Source organism: Schistocerca americana, chromosome 4, assembly GCF_021461395.2.
Source record: "Schistocerca americana isolate TAMUIC-IGC-003095 chromosome 4, iqSchAmer2.1, whole genome shotgun sequence".
Lineage (NCBI taxonomy): Eukaryota > Metazoa > Arthropoda > Insecta > Orthoptera > Acrididae > Schistocerca > Schistocerca americana.
This window is the reverse complement of record NC_060122.1, coordinates 352,086,011-352,106,155: the sequence shown is the minus strand read 5'-3', so window position 1 is coordinate 352,106,155 and position 20,145 is coordinate 352,086,011. Positions and strand designations below refer to the sequence as shown.

Genomic DNA, 20,145 nt, shown 5'->3' with positions numbered 1-20,145 from the left:
CTACCTTCCAAACTTTACAGAAGCTCTCCTGCGAAACATGCAGAACTAGCACTCCTGAAAGAAAGGATATTGCGGAGACATGGCTTAGCCACAGCCTGGGGGATGTTTCCAGAATGAGAATTTCACTCTGCAGCGGAGTGTGCGCTGATATGAAACTTCCTGGCAGATTAAAACTGTGTGCCCGACCGAGACTCGAACTCGGGACCTTTGCCTTTCGCGGGCAAGTGCTCTACCAACTGAGCTACCGAAGCACGACTCACGTCCGGTACTCACAGCTTTACTTCTGCCAGTACCTCGTCTCCTACCTTCCAAACTTTACAGAAGCTCTCCTGCGAAACATGCAGAACTAGCACTCCTGAAAGAAAGGATATTGCGGAGACATGGCTTAGCCACAGCCTGGGGGATGTTTCCAGAATGAGAATATCACTCTGCAGCGGAGTGTGCGCTGATATGAAACTTCCTGGCAGATTAAAACTGTGTGCCCGACCGAGACTCGAACTCGGGACCTTTGCCTTTCGCGGGCAAGTGCTCTACCAACTTAGCTACCGAAGCACTACTCACGTCCGGTACTCACAGCTTTACTTCTGCCAGTACCTCGTCTCCTACCTTCCAAACTTTACAGAAGCTCTCCTGCGAAACATGCAGAACTAGCACTCCTGAAAGAAAGGATATTGCGGAGACATGGATTGGCCACAGCCTGGGGGATGTTTCCAGAATGAGAATTTCACTCTGCAGCGGAGTGTGCGCTGATATGAAACTTCCTGGCAGATTAAAACTGTGTGCCCGACCGAGACTCGAACTCGGGACCTTTGCCTTCCGCGGGCAAGTGCTCTACCAACTGAGCTACCGAAGCACGACTCACGTCCGGTACTCACAGCTTTACTTCTGCCAGTACCTCGTCTCCTACCTTCCAAACTTTACAGAAGCTCTCCTGCGAAACATGCAGAACTAGCACTCCTGAAAGAAAGGATATTGCGGAGACATGGCTTAGCCACAGCCTGGGGGATGTTTCCAGAGTGAAATTCTCATTCTGGAAACATCCCCCAGGCTGTGGCTAAGCCATGTCTCCGCAATATCCTTTCTTTCAGGAGTGCTAGTTCTGCATGTTTCGCAGGAGAGCTTCTGTAAAGTTTGGAAGGTAGGAGACGAGGTACTGGCAGAAGTAAAGCTGTGAGTACCGGACGTGAGTAGTGCTTCGGTAGCTCAGTTGGTAGAGCACTTGCCCGCGAAAGGCAAAGGTCCCGAGTTCGAGTCTCGGTCGGGCACACAGTTTTAATCTGCCAGGAAGTTTCATATCAGCGCACACTCCGCTGCAGAGTGAAATTCTCATTCTGGAAACATCCCCCAGGCTGTGGCTAAGCCATGTCTCCGCAATATCCTTTCTTTCAGGAGTGCTAGTTCTGCATGTTTCGCAGGAGAGCTTCTGTAAAGTTTGGAAGGTAGGAGACGAGGTACTGGCAGAAGTAAAGCTGTGAGTACCGGACGTGAGTCGTGCTTCGGTAGCTCAGTTGGTAGAGCACTTGCCCGCGAAAGGCAAAGGTCCCGAGTTCGAGTCTCGGTCGGGCACACAGTTTTAATCTGCCAGGAAGTTTCATATCAGCGCACACTCCGCTGCAGAGTGAAATTCTCATTCTGGAAACATCCCCCAGGCTGTGGCTAAGCCATGTCTCCGCAATATCCTTTCTTTCAGGAGTGCTAGTTCTGCATGTTTCGCAGGAGAGCTTCTGTAAAGTTTGGAAGGTAGGAGACGAGGTACTGGCAGAAGTAAAGCTGTGAGTACCGGACGTGAGTCGTGCTTCGGTAGCTCAGTTGGGCAGTCTGCCTTCGGCAGTGACACAGTGCGGACCGTGTTGCCTGCCGGCCGCGCTGCGGTGCGCGCGCCTGTTTGTTTACGCCGGAGCAGCTTCGCGTGTGCGGTGTTGTGAGTCTAGAACGAGATGGCACACTCGTACAGAAAAACGACTTTGAAGTTCAGTTTTGCGAACGACTATACACGACCAAAGGCACACGAGATTGAACGTTTCTTCAGAGAAGAGGTAAAAATCGATCCACAGGAAATCGTGGGAATCAATTTATCGCTCGTTTCAAGCGTCGTCTATGTCAAGCTTGTTGACGAGGCTGCTTGCGAAAGACTTCTACAACGATCACCGAACGGGTATCGTTTCTGTCATGCCGACGGGAATGTTGGTGCGGTTACAGTCGATCACGCGGGAATGGGGATCCGCACTATACGAGTCTTCGAACTTCCGTTTGAGGTCCCGTCTGAACTTGTTACCGACGCCTTTCGACCATACGGTACAGTTCTATCCCATGTGGCCGAAAAATGGACGAGTTTTACCACGTACCCCGTTTTAAATGGGGTGAGACAAATACGGATAGAACTGCGCAAGCACGTCCCCTCTTATTTGTACATAGGAGGTTGTCGAGCGATTATAATCTATGATGGGCAACCTCGCACTTGCTCGGGGTGCGGGAAAGAAGGTCACGTCCGCTCGGAATGCCTCCAGCGACGTTTAGTGCAAACTCCACGGGATGACGTTCAGGCGCCACAACCGACGACTGTCTTACCGTTGACCTTTGTGGAAGCCCTGAGAGGCGACGTGAGGGAGACTTCCGATGGACACCAGCAGCTGCCCCCTATAGAGAACATGGACGCCAACGGGCTGGAACTCCGACCACCGGTTCCACCACAGCAGACACAGGACACCACAGAAGAGATGCAGCTGACGGCCGCTCCAGGCTCATCCGTGGTGGCTGCCAGTGCTTCCAACGAGAGCGTGATAGGCCAGGCCCAAGACGGAGGATACGCAACCCCAACAGCCGATGCGGAAGCAAGGCAACGGAAACAGCGTTCGCCGAAGAGAAGAAAGAAGCGTCGACTGACTTCTGCTGACGATAGCCATAGTCCCGAGGGGACAGTGGACGACAACGACAGTATCGACCTGAGACCAGTGGATTCAATAGATACCGAGATGACGATGCAGGAACTACACAGCGACGATAACTTGAACTCTCCTTCTGGTAACCGGAAGGCGGAAGTGGAGATGACAACTGTCCAACATCAGAGCGATGACAACGTTACCTCCCATCCTTCGACCAGTTCCGGAAATATGCTGGGGGACTGGGCGCAAGAAATGGACCAACAGGATCAGGATGAAAATACGAACGCGACGATTGAGGACAGTCCTGGCCAAAGGCCGGGAGGGGTCGGGAAATGTTGACCAACTTAGTGTGTTGAGGAGCGCCGGGGGTGCAGATGGACGCTTAATGACACCGCCCTACAACTGATGAACACAAGCCAGGCGTACCGCATTGCCACGATAAACATTAATGGCCTACGGACACCGCTTAAAATTCAAATGCTGAAAGATATGTTACGCGCTGCGGACGTGGATATTGTACTCCTACAAGAAGTGCGTTTCACATCGCCGCCAGAGTTCTACGGTTACGAGGCACATTATTCAGTGCACGATGAAAGTGGATGCGGTGTGGCGATTCTCACCAGGGAAGGAATAGAAGTGGAGGACGTCAGGTCTCTCCCTTCGGCACGCGGCATAGCGATCACTGTCGACGGCGTTCGTTTCATCAATTTGTACGCACCATCTGGCTCCACAAAACGAAGAGAAAGGGCGACTTTTTACACCGAAGAGATAGCACCGTTGTTCGCTGGACGCTTTGATAACTATATAGTGGGCGGCGACTTTAATTGTGTCGTCGACAAAAAGGACCAAGTACCTCATTATGTGCCATGCATGGAACTGCGTGCGTTGATTACCGAAATGGCGCTTCTGGATACCTGGGAACTGCAGCATGGTGACAGACCGGGTTATACGTTTGTCACGGGACACTCGGCGAGTAGACTTGATAGAGTGTACGTGACACGCGCTCTACGGACGACGATACTGGATGCCGAAATCTGGCCAGCGGCTTTTACGGATCATATGGCGTACGTCTGTACGATTTCACTAACGCGTCAGAAGATATGGCGGAGTAAAGGTCACTGGAAAATGAATTGTGCACTTTTACGTGACACTGAATGTCACCGGTCGATAGAGGCGGCCTGGGAGACCTGCGTTCGCCGCCAACGAGCATACACCTCGGTTCTCCAGTGGTGGGTTAAATGCGCAAAACCAACGTTACGGCGAACGTTGATACGATACGGGCAGGACAAATCGCAGTGGAACCGCACAACGGCTGATTTTTATTTTACAGCCCTGAGGGAGCTGATGACCCAACAACCAACGCCGGAAAGGCACACGGCCATGCGCAGGATAAAAGCCAAGTTATTACAGCTGACGAGACTAAGAATGGAGGGTATAATGGTCCGGGCGAGACTGGCGGACACAGTTGCTGCCGAAACCCCCTCCATGCACCACGTGGTACGTGAACGCCAACGACGACGCAGGACTTTGATTAGGGAACTAATCTCTGAAACTGGCCAGCAAGTTGTGCACCAGCGTGATATTGCGCATGTGTTTACCGACTATTTCCGCCAGTTATATGGACCTGTACCTGTGAACCACGAGACACTACATGATGTCATCTCGGAAATGCCCGATAGAGGACCACCACTGGATGCAGAGACTTTCATCACAGCGATAACAGAGGACGAGCTGACAGACGCAATTGCCAGGGGGGCTCCGAACAAGTCCCCAGGACAGGACGGCTTCCCAATTGAATTTTACCGCGCCTTTGCATACCTCATGGGACGGACCTGGATTCAGATGTACAACGAACTCCTGTTACCGCAGACTGAGATACCTGCCGAATTCACGGAGGGTATCATCATCCCAATACCCAAACCACGCGGTGGCAGAAATCCAGGAGATTATAGACCACTCACTCTCTTGAACTGCGACTATAAGATTTTCGCGCGCATCCTTGGGGCTCGCCTGCGGTCTTCACTTTCTGATAGACTCCTCATAGAACAAACTTGCCTCGGCGGTAAGAGCAACGTACATACGGCGCTCAGTGACTACCGAGATATCATCGCGTTAGCAGCGGCATGCCGAGTGCGTGGGGCACTCGTCGCTATTGACTTCGATCATGCATTCGACAGAGTGGATCATACCTTTTTGCATGCGGTGATGGGCAGATTGGGAATCCCACAGGCCTTCATCCTAGTGATCATGCGACTGTTACACGGCGTACGATCCAAGGTCTCGGTGAATGGGCGGGGCACTGACTACATCGTTATTTCAAGGTCAGTTCGTCAAGGTTGCCCCCTTTCGATATTTTTGTATGCAATTGCTTTGGAACCCTGTCTATATGGTCTCCGAAGACGGTTGGAGGGAGTGCCGTTGCCACAACTGACCTTTCATTGCCGCGCTTATGCTGACGATATGATGCTGGTGGCACGGACAGGCGAAGAAGTACGTACGGCGTTGGCATGGATACAGCGATATGGGATGGCGGCAGGAAGCGTGCTTAATCTACAAAAAACACGCTGCATGAATGTCGGTCGAGGATTACAACCGGGGGAGGAAGGCCCGCTCATCTTGGTTAAGACCATAAAATGCCTAGGTATTACGTTCCACACGGATGTGCAGCGGACAGCAGCGGATAACTACCGACGCATATTGAAGCTGATGCGGACAATGGTGCTGTTACAGAAATTAAGAGCGTTGGATATGATTCAGAGGGTGACCTATGTTAACGTATACCTAGCACCGAGACTCACTCACGTAGCGCATGTCCTGCCTTTAACGCGCACAATGGCATCACGGATACAAGCATCTTTCGGAACCTACGTGAGTGTGGGACACCTGTTTAAGATCCGATACACAACGCTTACGCTACCACCTGGAGAGGGTGGACTTGGTCTAGTGAACGTATATGAAAAGGCACGGGCGTTATTCGTCAGTACGATTTTCCGACAGTGGCGCGGTCAATTTCGCAATATCTCGGGTGCGTTGGCCGACGTACTAGCGCCCACTTCAATGCTGCCCCCAGTCGATGTGGGCCATATTTCACCGACGCTGTCACATTTCAAGTCTTTTTTTTTGGAGCTTAGCTATGTCAGAGATTTCTTCCCAACAACACGACTACCGACGACGCGAGACGTATACCAACTCTTACTGCGCCGGTGCCCCAGGAATACCCTGGAAAAGAAGTACCCAGACAAGAACTGGCGACAGATATGGCGCGTTATACGGAACGTTTACCTCCCAACGTCGGTACGCTCAACATGGTATGTGGTGATAAATAGGAAGTTCGCAACGAATCAACGGCGGCACGCGATTCATTTGGCAGACACTCCACTATGTTTAGGCTGCGCAACAGTGGACACTGATGAACATCGTTTAACATGTAGTGGGACGGCTCCAGTGTGGCACTTGGCACAACAGATATTGGCGTTCCTGTTACGCTCCGCCCCTCACACGATTTCATCAGACACGCTTTTTTTCCCCCAAGAATATTATTTCCCGGTCCAAAAAACCAATGCAGTGACATGGGTGCGGGGAATGGTGGTGGGCTACGTGTATAATGAATCGGAAAAGGACAAAATTGATTTTTGGCATTTTCTCCTGGATGGACACACGAAGCTGCAACAGCATAAGAAATATAGACAAGACTTCGCTAATTACTTGCGCCTTACATTTACCGACCCGCCGGCCAGATGGGGTGTGACGGGTGAGAGATGAGATAGACGAAGAAGCCGAGATAGACATCGATCACACTTACGGACCCTTAGTTCATTTCGAGAAGACGACCCAGTCTTACACCAACGTCTGGAGAACGAGTCGATAGATGGCTCTCTTGCTCTATCGAACGTCGGGTCGTGAGCAGGTGTCGCCCCCGACACGAATTTCATTTCATTGCTACAGGAGCATGTTCCTTTTGTATTTGTACTATCCGCAATGTCTTCATGTCTTTCATTTGGGAATTTTCAGTTTTATTCATTTCATTAATTAAAAAAAAAAAAAAAAAAAAAAAAAAAAAAAAAAAAAAAGTTGGTAGAGCACTTGCCCGCGAAAGGCAAAGGTCCCGAGTTCGAGTCTCGGTCGGGCACACAGTTTTAATCTGCCAGGAAGTTTCATATCAGCGCACACTCCGCTGCAGAGTGAAATTCTCATTCTGGAAACATCCCCCAGGCTGTGGCCAAGCCATGTCTCCGCAATATCCTTTCTTTCAGGAGTGCTAGTTCTGCATGTTTCGCAGGAGAGCTTCTGTAAAGTTTGGAAGGTGGGAGACGAGGTACTGGCAGAAGTAAACCTGTGAGTACCGGACGTGAGTCGTGCTTCGGTAGCTCAGTTGGTAGAGCACTTGCCCGCGAAAGGCAAAGGTCCCGAATTCGAGTCTCGGCCGGGCACACAGTTTTAATCTGCCAGGAAGTTTCATATCAGCGCACACTCCGCTGCAGAGTGAAATTCTCATTCTGGAAACATCCCCCAGGCTGTGGCTAAGCCATGTCTCCGCAATATCCTTTCTTTCAGGAGTACTAGTTCTGCATGTTTCGCAGGAGAGCTTCTGTAAAGTTTGGAAGGTAGGAGACGAGGTACTGGCAGAAGTAAAGCTGTGAGTACCGGACGTGAGTCGTGCTTCGGTAGCTCAGTTGGTAGAGCACTTGCCCGCGAAAGGCAAAGGTCCCGAGTTCGAGTCTCGGTCGGGCACACAGTTTTAATCTGCCAGGAAGTTTCATATCAGCGCACACTCCGCTGCAGAGTGATATTCTCATTCTGGAAACATCCCCCAGGCTGTGGCTAAGCCATGTCTCCGCAATATCCTTTCTTTCAGGAGTGCTAGTTCTGCATGTTTCGCAGGAGAGCTTCTGTAAAGTTTGGAAGGTAGGAGACGAGGTACTGGCAGAAGTAAAGCTGTGAGTACCGGACGTTAGTCGTGCTTCGGTAGCTCAGTTGGTAGAGCACTTGCCCGCGAAAGGCAAAGGTCCTGAGTTCGAGTCTCGGTCGGGCACACAGTTTTAATCTGCCAGGAAGTTTCATATCAGCGCACACTCCGCTGCAGAGTGAAATTCTCATTCTGGAAACATCCCCCAGGCTGTGGCTAAGCCATGTCTCCGCAATATCCTTTCTTTCAGGAGTGCTAGTTCTGCATGTTTCGCAGGAGAGCTTCTGTAAAGTTTGGAAGGTAGGAGACGAGGTACTGGCAGAAGTAAAGCTGTGAGTACCGGACGTGAGTCGTGCTTCGGTAGCTCAGTTGGTAGAGCACTTGCCCGCGAAAGGCAAAGGTCCCGAGTTCGAGTCTCGGTCGGGCACACAGTTTTAATCTGCCAGGAAGTTTCATATCAGCGCACACTCCGCTGCAGAGTGAAATTCTCATTCTGGAAACATCCCCCAGGCTGAGGCTAAGCCATGTCTCCGCAATATCCTTTCTTTCAGGAGTGCTAGTTCTGCATGTTTCGCAGGAGAGCTTCTGTAAAGTTTGGAAGGTAGGAGACGAGGTACTGGCAGAAGTAAAGCTGTGAGTACCGGACGTGAGTAGTGCTTCGGTAACTCAGTTGGTAGAGCACTTGCCCCCGAAAGGCAAAGGTCCCGAGTTCGAGTCTCGGTCGTGCACACAGTTTTAATCTGCCAGGAAGTTTCATATCAGCGCACACTCCGCTGCAGAGTGAAATTCTCATTCTGGAAACATCCCCCAGGCTGTGGCTAAGCCATGTCTCCGCAATATCCTTTCTTTCAGGAGTGCTAGTTCTGCATGTTTCGCAGGAGAGCTTCTGTAAAGTTTGGAAGGTAGGAGACGAGGTATTGGCAGAAGTAAAGCTGTGAGTACCGGACGTGAGTCGTGCTTCGGTAGCTCAGTTGGTAGAGCACTTGCCCGCGAAAGGCAAAGGTCCCGAGTTCGAGTCTCGGTCGGGCACACAGTTTTAATCTGCCAGGAAGTTTCATATCAGCGCACACTCCGCTGCAGAGTGAAATTCTCATTCTGTACACAAAACAAAGAGTAACGCAATAGCCCCCTGACAAAACAAGTACACTTTTATCACAGTGTGTTCAGTCTGTTCCGTTAGTGTATGGCACATCACATAAAAAAATGTTTCACTGATTCTTTATGGTGTTGTTCAAGATGTTGACCACCATGACCACGGCACAGTGTACAGCAACACACCATCGACTGTCTTACACGCTCTAGAATTCCAGGAGTGGCGTACTACGTCCGTGGCTGTGATAATCCTAACAGGTAGGTCCGTGTGATTATAGACCCGAGTGCTCGTCCTGGCGGAGGTTCGAGTCCTCCCTCGGGCATGGGTGTGTGTATTTGTTCTTAGGATAATTTAGGTTAAGTAGTGTGTAAGCTTAGGGACTGACGACCTTAGCAGTTAAGTCCCATAAGATTTCACACACATTTGAACATTTTTTAGACCCGTGTCTCTGTAACTACGCTCTTTAAATGCGCCAGAAGAAACTGTCCAATGTTGTCACGTCTGATCAAGGAACAAGAACCACTGCTACCAATCCATCGTCATCGAAATTATACTTCGATATGGTTCATAAAATAGAGTGCAATGTGTGCGAGTAGCTTAAGCTGACGAATTCTCAGTGAATTTTAGAAACTGTGGGAAAAAATATTGATGGAACGTTCCATACGAGGGGCGTCCAATAAGTAATGGAAGCAGGGTGCTTTTATCGAGGATTCCAATACACCATATTATTCCCTACTCTTTTGGATACGAAACCTCATTTTTGAACATAATCTCCGATCAGTGCGAATGCCTTACGGCATGTCACTGGGAGGGGCTTCATGCCTGCATGCCACCACTCTATTGGTCGATGTTGGAGCCAACATCTTGCTGCATCAATAACCTCCCGTCACGCACGTACTGCTCCCCGTGAAGTGCATCCTTCACTGAGCCAAACAGACAGAAGTCAGAAAGATCCAGAGTGTAGGATGGATGTTAAAGAACAAATTGGAAATTTGTGGTAAGTTCCTATGGGACCAAACTGCCAATGTCATCGGTCCCTAGGCTTACACACTACTTCATCTAACTTAAACTAACTTAGGATAAGGACAACACACACACCCATGTCCGAGGGAGGACTCGAACCTCCGACGGGGGTAGCTGCGAGAACCGTGGCAAGGCGCCTAAGACAGCACGGCTACCCCACGCAGCGGTTGAAAAACAGTTCAGTGAACTTTCGTGAGCTCCTCTTGGGTGTACAGACCTACGTGAGGCCTAACTTTGTTTGCACTTTTGGGCGACGAACACGCTGAAGTCGTTTCTTCAGTTTCCTGAGGATAGCACACGACTCACCCGAGTCGACGTTACATCCCGAGGGAGGGCAGCAAACAGAATAACCCTTTCACAGTCCCAGAAGACCGTCACCATGACTGAGCGTGTGGCTTTCAGCTTTTTCTTTGGAGGTAAGGTGGTGTGACGCCATTTCATGGTTTGAGTTTTGTTTCCGATTCGAAGTGATGAACCCATGTTTCACCAGCTGTGACGATATTCGATAAAAATTGTCACGATCAATTTCGTAATTCACAAGCATTTGCGCACAGACGTTCCTTTGTTGCTCTTTATGGTCTATTGTTAAGCTGCAAAGAGCCCAGTGGACACACGAATTTGAGTCACCCAACTGGTGGACGAGCGTGTCACGATTACCAACAGAGACGAACAGCTGAGCAGCGATATATTTTGTCACCTGTTGATCACCTTGAAGGGGGGTGTCCGCACTTTCCAGCATTACAGGAGTCACAGCCATGTGCGGCGGGCTGACACATGGGGCCACGGACAGGTTTGGCGACTTTGTTTTGACGATGACAGACTCCTCGCCCAACGACTCACCGTGGTTTTGTTGACTGCCACATCTCCGTAGACATTCTTCAAGAGCTTATGAATATCTGCGATGCTCTGGTTTTCCGCCATAAGCAACTCAGTAACAGCTCTCTGCTCGGAACGCACCTCTATTACAGACGCCATTTTGAAGCCCACGCACAGCGCTGCCACCTGTTGGAACTTCATGAAACTATAGGAGCTGAAGCGGGAATATTCCTCAATGTCTCACAGCATATTCTGCATTTTTTCATCTGAAACTGGTCGAGAAGAAACTATGTTGCATTACTTATTGAACACCCCTCGTATACATCTACATCCTCATGACTACTCTGAAATTCACGCTCTGGTGCTTGTCAGAGCGTTCTTAGAACCAGCTTCAGACTATTTCTCTATCCCTCCACTCTCTAACAGAAAAATGAAAACTTAAATCCTTCTACTCGGACACTCATACCCTTTATTTCATTACGATGACCATTTTTCTCTATTTAGGTTGGCGACAATAAAATATTTTCGCTCTCCTCCGTCGATCGTAACTGGTAAGGATCCCATACTACGCAGCAGTAACGAGGAAGAACAAACGTAGTATAGACAGTCTTTTTAGTACATCTGTTGTATGTTGTAAGAGTTCTGCGTTTGGAACACGGTTTTTAGTTTGTCTTTCCCACGACATCATCTACGTGTTCATTCCAATTTATGTTGCTCATAATCGTTATTCCTCAGTACTTAGCAGAACCGACAGCCTTTAAATTTGTGTGATTTCTACATTTACATCTGCACCTACACCAACATACATACTCCGCAAAGCCATTGTACCGTGCGTAGCGGAGGTTATCCTGCACCATTCCTAGTTGTTACCTTCTCTTTTCCACTCCCACAGAGCGACGAATAACAACTATCTATACTCTTGCGTATGAACACTAATTTCTCATATCTTCAGGGTCGTTACGCGGAATGTGTGTTGGTGGCAGTAGGATCGTTCCGCAGTCAACTTCAAATATTAGTTATGTGAATTACCTCCAGGGATTCCCATCTGAGTTTCCGAAGCATCTCCATAACACTTGCGTGTTGTTCGAACTTACCGGTAGCAATTCTAGCAGCCTACCTCTCAATTAGCTTCTATGTCTTCCTTTTATTCGACCTGGTGCATATCTAAACACTCGAACAGTACTCAAGAACAGGTCGCACGAGCGCCCTATGTGCCGTTCTCCTTTACAGATGAACCAGTCTTTCCTAAAATTCTCCCTATAAACCGAAGTCGACCATTCGCCTTCGAAACTGCAAATCCTCCCATGCTCGTTCCATTTCATATCGCTTTGCAACGCTACACTTTGGTATTTAAACAAGCAGGACACTACCAATGCTGTATCCGAAATTTACGGGTTTCTTTCTGCTACTCATCCGCATTTCCTTACTTTATCGTGTAGCTGAAATTTAATAGATTTATATCAGTACTCGTGTAGATGACCGCTCTCCTTTTCTTATTCAGAGACAACTGCCGGTTTTTGCACCATACAGATATCGAGTTTAAATAATATTGCAATTGGTTTTGATCTTTCGGTGAGTTTACTAGACGGTAAATGACAGAATTATCTACAAACATTCTAAGAGGGTGCTCAGATTATCTCATAAATCGTTTATATAGATTAGGAGCAGCAGATGACCTATAACACTTCCTTGGAGAACGCCAGATCTCAATTCTGTTTTACGCTATGACTTTCGTCGTTTAATATGAACTGTGACATTTCTGACAGGAAATCGTGAATCTAGTTGCACAACCAAAGCGATACTTAAACACGCGCAATTTCAGTAGAAGTCTGTTGTGGGGAATAGTATCAAAATTTTCTGAAAATCTAAAAATATGGGATCTGTCTGAGACCCCTTGTCAATAGCACTGACTACGTCCTGTCGATAAACAGGTAGAAATTGCTCAAATGGCTCTGAACACTATGGGACTTAACATCTGAGGTCATCAGCCCCCTAGAACTTAGAACTGCTTAAACCTAACTAACCTACGGACATCACACACATCCATTCCCGATGCAGGATTGGAACCTGCGACCGTAGCGGTCGGCGGTTCCAGACTGAAGCCCCTAGAACCACTCGGCCACAACGACTGGCGATAAACAGGTAGTTCTGTTTCACAAGAGCGATGTTTTCTAAATCCAGGCTGACTATTTGTCAAAAGACTGTTCCCTTCGTGGTAATCCATAATGTTCGGACACGGTATTTTTACAAAATTCTACTGCAATCCGACGTCAGTAATGTGGGTGTGCAATTTCCTTTTTTGAGTATTATTGTGCCCTGTGCAACTTTCCAACCAGCGTTTGTATATGACTACTAAGTATGTGACGGTTGTATCAGCATACGGCTCCATTCAATTGCCTAGGAAGTAGGTAAGCTCAAATCATGAGATCGTTGACCATACCAGCCCATAAGTAGACAGCGAATCTCTATTGATGGGATCGACACACCAGTGCGTATGGTTTTTCATCATCCCATACATGGCTATTCCTAATGTTGAACAAGCCTTCTCTTGTAAACATGGCCTCGTCTGTAAACAGCACGGAGACAGGAAAAGTGGGGTTTTCTGTACGTTGCTGTAGGGACCAGCTTGAAAACACCACAAGAAATGGGAAGTCTGCTGGCTGCAATGATTGCTCATTCTATGGATGGTACAGGTACAATCGTAGTTGATATAAGACTCTCAAAACAGTAGATTGGCTTGTGTTCGGAGCTCGTGCAACAGGGTAACTATAAAAGGCACCACACAGGTAAAACACTTTCTCTTCCATGCCGGGAATTCCAGCATACCTCACACAACCAGTATCTTCCATTCTAGCTCGTAACAATCCAGTTTCTCGTAGGCGCCTAGGTATAGATGCGAAAGGCTGCAACGTGGTGGCCCTCTGTGCGGGAAAACTAAGCGTAGCGTCGTGTGTCACTCTTCCACTGCGTTCAGTGAACCTACACACGAAATGCATATCGGCCAATTCTTCGTCTGTGAACCGTCCACAGTACCTCTGTGTATCCGTGCTAACCTGCAAGTAACACTGCCGGCGAACAAAATCTTAGACAGAATTAAGCAGCATTCGTGGGCAACGAGGTAAGGGGAGCATGACTATTGTCAAAAGAGGTACCGAAGGCGAATAGAAACAAGACACACCGCAGATACCTTCGATATTTGCAATATTGTGCACTATTTTCAGTGCAATAGAGATACGAAGCTGATTTGGGCAAGAAACTGAACGAAATAAAGTAACTCTCTAATGAGTCGCCGGAGCCTGTGAATCCCTAATACCAAAATACTCAGAAGGTATCACTTAACAACCTCCGAAAGGTCGTCGGTGGAGTTCTTCTTCATCCTATATACGAAATGATGGAGGGTTTTAAGTGCGTAAATCAGATGGTTTTCTTCTGAGACTGTGAGTGTCCTGAAGATGTTTATGGGATTATAAGAAGGGTCAGATGGTTAAAATCGATGCTGATTCAGTGTAGATTCAACGAGGGGTCCAAACTTAATGTACTACACAGACGAGTGGATCGCTGTCACATTTCTCCTTCCTCGAGATATTGAGAATAAATAACTAGTTGAACCCAGGATGCTGAAGATCAGTGCGATCGTCAGGAGCTGCAGACCACCATTTGTCCTCCACTTGTGGGTTAAAAATTGCCTAGGCAGATTTCCGTCCACCAGCAGGATTACAAAAGGGCTACAAGTAGGTCACCTCCAGCGCACTGTCCCTTTTAATATCAAATAACTTTATATAGGATCCCTCTTAGTTTACCTTGTAATTTTGTAACGCCTGCTGATAGGATTTACATGTTGAAACATGAGTCGTTTGTTTTATTTGTTATTATTTACCAACCAATGAAGGTATGTATTGCACCATCGTCTGACTACCTGCATGGCAAAGTAAATAAGACTGCAGTACATACACACAAACAAAGTTTGGCCGGCCGGGATGGCCGAGCGGTTCTAGGCGCTACAGTCTGGAACCGCGCGACCGCTACGGTCGCAGGTTCGAATTCTGCCTCGGGCATGGGTGTGTGTGATGTCCTTAGGTTAGTTAGGTTTAAGTAGTTCTAAGTTCTAGGGGACTGATGACCTTAGAAGTTAAGTCCCATAGTGCTCAGAGCCATAATAATGTATTTTAATACGACAGTATGCCATCTTAGGCAATTTATAACACTTAAAACACTTGATAATGGCACTTTGAAGCCGAAATCATGATTGTGTAAGTGTGAATGTAACACTGTAAATAAACAACAGTCTAATGTCGGTACTCACTTTAAAGAAATATATTGTGACTGGCCCCGCATTATCAAAAATTATTTAACAACTTAAAGAGGCTGAAACTCAAGGAAGAAATATATCAGCAGAGAGTTAAAGATGCTCGTTACACACAACCAGATGCACTGCTGAGAATCATGAGGAACCTGTAATATATGACCGATACAATATTTAGAACAACTTTATTCGATTCTCTTTCTAATTTTCCCTTTTTTGTTGTATGGTGTCTACCTTTTACTATCGGTATGAGCTGGCAAAGCAAATGATATTCCTATGTCAATCGCTGAAGGGAATCAATCTGGAAACAGCTAGAAATATTATCTTCATCTTCATTCCTCTGAAACACCAGGGAAAGTTACAACAGACAATAAATTGTGATTATTGCGGTACCACTAAAAACTGTCAAATGTGTGAGTTAATTTAGTTGCTGTTTTAATTAAATTATATTGTACACACCATCAATGGCCAATTTTTTTGAGAGCCTATTAATTAAATTTTACTGTCTGCCTCGTGACCTCCAATATAAATAAAATTCCTTTGGAGGCTTTCGTACTGTGGTGTGCGATGAGTGTTTTATGACGAACACCTGTGTTCTTAAATGGTGTTCGCTTACAAAGCACTATGGTGTTACAAGAGGGAATTACTTTGATGGATCACTGTAAAAAAGACTGTCAGAACAAAAAGAAATTTAACAAAGGCGGAAGAAAATTAGTATATGTTAATATTCTTTTTGCATACGCTACACACAGTAAACTAAAGAATGACAAAAACGGTTATGGAGCTGAAACTATGCGGGTGGAAACAAACTGATGAAGACTGTAATATGTCAGCAAAGTAGCAGTTGCAACAATATGTTAGTGTGAATGCGCAAAGTGTCGATGAGGAGCTGACGTTGGGCTGATGAATTGCGTTCAAAAGCTTTCGGAAATTTAGATCATACCACATGTTCCGGCAGATATAACCCATACATTCGAGAGTGTGTTCAAGGGTCAGTTTTATTCCAGAAATTGTGACTCCCACCGGTCTGCATATAGAAAAAAATGAGACTCGCAGACAACTTTGCTGAAGCACTCTCCAGCATACCAGCAGAGGCCATTTACGTTGATTTAGAATTCATGTGAATCGGATCTGCTAGTTACGACAAATATTTCCTTTCTCTCTTATACACTGGTTTTCATTTAACGTTTATTCCCGTCCACCATTAATCTGCAGTTTGTAAAATTTTGGCTTTTACATTATTTAGTCAAAAACTCTGTAATGGCCAATACAAACGTGAATGCTTAGTGGAGCTTTAAGAGGAAGGGAGCTATCTGTACCTGCAAGGACATTTACTACTTAAATACACGACTTGTACGGCGGTGCTGTAGAATCTTGAAACAAACGGAGAGACGAAAGTAGTTTCCGAAGACAACAATGTCCATACAAAAGGCATATCCAGTTGCCTAATATATCGCAGAAAAATGTTTCGAATAATAGTGAATAATAATAATCGTACCTGTCAGACATTAATGCATGCGCGTGCATGACACGCATTTAACAAAACTTCAGGTGTCGATGAACACTGCACCACTTTGAAACTTTGTGAATAGATAATAAGGTTATTCTGTGGTAGGTTCAGCGCTCTCTCAGTTTTGTTTCTGTTCACAAAACATGTACTTCTCCGAAAAAGATTGGTTAATTTCGTTATCTTCATCAACACAATATTTATTCATTCATAAGCTATACATGCTTATCCAAAATGATTTTCGTTTACTCCTCACTACACGAATATCTAATAGGGGCTGTATGTTGTAGAAGGGGCTGTATGAAGAAGCAGTCTGCTTTAGGTTAATTCAGGATCCTAAATCGTATGTACTCTTATATACTCTGAGGTAAAAAAGTTGTGGGATATCCCCTAACATCGTATGGGATCTCTTCTGACCCGGTATAGTGCAGCAGTTCGACCTGGCGTGGATCCAACAAGTCGTTGGAAGTCCCCTGCAGAAATAATGAACCAAGCTGCCTATATAACCGTCCATAATTGCGAAAGTGTTGCTTGTGGAGGAGTTTGTGTACGAACTTACCTCTCGATGATGTCGCATAAATGTTTGACGGGATAGACGTCGGGTGATCGGGATGGCCAAATCATTCGCTCGAATTGTGCAAAATGTTTTCCGAACCAATGGAAAACAATAGTGGCGCGGTGACATGGTACATTTTTAGCCATAAAAATTCCATCGTTATTTGTTGCAAATGGTCTTCCAGTAGCCGAACACAAACATTTCCAGTCAGCTATTGGTTCAACTGGACCAAAGAACCCAGTCCACTCCATGTAAACACAGCCCACAACATTATGGAGTCGCTACCACCTTGCACAGTCCCTCGTTGAGGATCGGGGTTCATGGCTTCGTCGTATCTGTGCCACCCTCGAATCCCAACATCAACTGCTAACAACCAAAATCAGGACGCGTCTGACCAGGCCACGGTTTTTCCAGTCGTCCAAGTTCCAGTCGATATAGACACGAGTCCAGGAGAGGCACTGCATGCGATGTCGTGCTGTTAGCAAAGGCACTCGTGTCGGTCGTCTGCTGCTACAGCCCATTAACGCCAAATTTCGACACAGTGTCTTAACTGATACGTTCGTCGTATGTCCCACATTGAGTTTTGCAGTTGTTTTACGCAGTGCTACTTGTCTGTTATCACTGACAACTTTACGCATACTCCGCTGTTCTCTGTCGTTCATTGCATGCTGTTGATCACTGCGTTGTCCATGGTGAGAGGTAACGCCTGAAATTTGGTATTTTTGGCACGCTCTTGACACTTTGTATCTCGGAATATTGAATTCCTTGGCGATTTCCGCAACGGAATGTTCCATGCGTCTGGCTCTGACTACAATTCCGCGTTCATATTCTTTTTATTCCCGTCGTGCGGCCATAACAACGCCGGAAATCTTCTAACAGGACTCAAATGAGTACAGGGGGCAGCTCCGCCAATCACTGCCCCTTCGTACATTGTGTACGCGATACTACCGCCTTCTGTTCATGTGCTTATCGCTATCCCATGACTTTGTCGCCTCATTGTATAGTGTCGCAGACTCATTTTCTCCTTACTAAGAACGTCAGAAATACCGAATAGGCAGAAAACAGAATGGGCTATTGGAACTAATACAGTGCTGAGAACATCTGAATAACTACGAAAGTTAATCGTTCGATTAAAAGACACCAGTCTCACTTCATTTCCGCCATAAATTTCATTCAGAAGCGTCAAATGAGATAGTATTAACATTCTGAAGTGAATTTGTAAGATCCGGAAAGAAATTACATAGTCCAGACAAATTCAGCGTGTAGAGTTGGGTTCTACTCATCTTGCGGTAGTAAAGCCGGCCGCGGTGGTCTCGCGGATCTAGGCGCGCAGTCCGGAACTGTGTGACTGCTACGGTCGCAGGTTCGAATCCTGCCTCGGGCATGGATGTGTGTGATGTCCTTAGGTTAGTTAGGTTTAAGTAGTTCTAAGTTCTAGGGGACTGATGACCACAGCAGTTGAGTCCCATAGTGCTCAGAGCCATTTGAACCATTTTGCGGTAGTAAATTGCAAATTCGATATCACACAGTTGCAGTACATAATCTCTGGCTTATATCACGTATAGCTACATTACTCATTTTTGCTAAAGGATTATAGGGAAATAAGGATATACAGCAGAAATATCCACTTCCAGTACACATTGTTCTCTTACCAAAGAAAATATACCACGAATCAGCAATATATGAAATTCAACAACGAAACAAAATAACCATATGGATAAACCAATGTTTCGACACAATTGGAGCAAAAGGAATGCAAACAGTCATTGTCGATGAATTCCATGACATCACCAGAAACGACACTTCACGTCCCTTAAAATTATGTGAATGAGGTTTCCTGGGAGCATGTTGAAGCTCTTACAAGCTTTGTGAATAAAAGATAATGCCAACGATCCATCATGAGCAACTACATTATTTATGTAGGTAGATCCAGATGCACTAATGTATGTCTTCAGAGAACAATCCTCTGAAGTTGATGTGAAAAGGAGATGCGTCCTATCATGAGTGAACTGCAAAAATGCTACATATAGGCAATGACGTGAGGTCCAGCACCTTTGTCCCATTCTTCGTACATCAAGAGTAGGTTTAAAATCTAATGAATAACTTTCATAATTCTTGAAAAGATATACCGAGTGCACTGATGCAGAGAACTCTTGTATTTCATTGAGATATTACCACATAAATTGGTGTTTATCAGTCACATATTGTCTTTGGTTATGTAAAGTGGAAAATGGGTAAATAAATAAACTACCCTTTCGGCTCTGCTGGCTACAATATCCTAGTTATACGAAAAGAAAGCAAAATGTACTGAACATGTTACAAAGGTAACATACATTTGTTGCATTACTGCTCGGCAGCTTTCATATTACTGTACTTCTCTACAGTAGAATTTAAAATGACAGTACAGTTGTGATCTTCGCGCTAAATTGTTACCAAACATTTGTTAATTTTTGTGGTTCAAATGGCTCTGAGCACTATGGGACTTAACTTCTGATGTCATCAGTCCACTAGAACTTAGAACTACTTAAACTTAACTAACCTAAGGACGCCACAAACATCCATGCCCGTGGCAGGATTCGAACCTGCGACCGTAGCGGTCGCGCAGTTCCAGACTGTAGCGCCTAGAACCGCTCGGCCACCAAGGCCGGCTTAATTTTTGTGTTTTGTTCCCGATTCCTGATGTGGATGTACACTGAAGCGCCAAAGAAACTGGTAAGGCATGCGTATTCTTGTACAGAGATGTGTAAACAGGCAGAATACGGCGCTATGGTCATAACGCCTAAATAAGACAACAAGTGTCCGGCGCAATTGTTAGATCGGTTACTGCTGCTACAATGGCAGGTTATGAAGGTTTAAATGAGTCTGAACGTACAGTCGACGGACGAGCGATGAGGCACAGCATCAGCGAGGTAGCGATGAAGTGGAGATTTTGCCGTACGACTATTTCACGAGTGTACCGTGGATATCACGAATCCGATAAAACGTCAAATTTACGACGGAGAAAGATCCTGCAAGAACGGGACCAACGACAACCGAAGAGAATCGTTCACCATGACAAA

At 46.4% G+C, this 20,145-nt stretch overlaps 1 non-coding gene across 1 annotated transcript; it reads right to left on the bottom strand.

Moving 5' to 3' along the window:
* Window positions 1-779: 779 nt before the first annotated feature.
* On the bottom strand, window positions 780-854 carry Trnap-cgg. Its single transcript has one exon. It is a non-coding gene; the product is annotated as a tRNA-Pro (tRNA).
* Window positions 855-20,145: the final 19,291 nt, after the last annotated feature.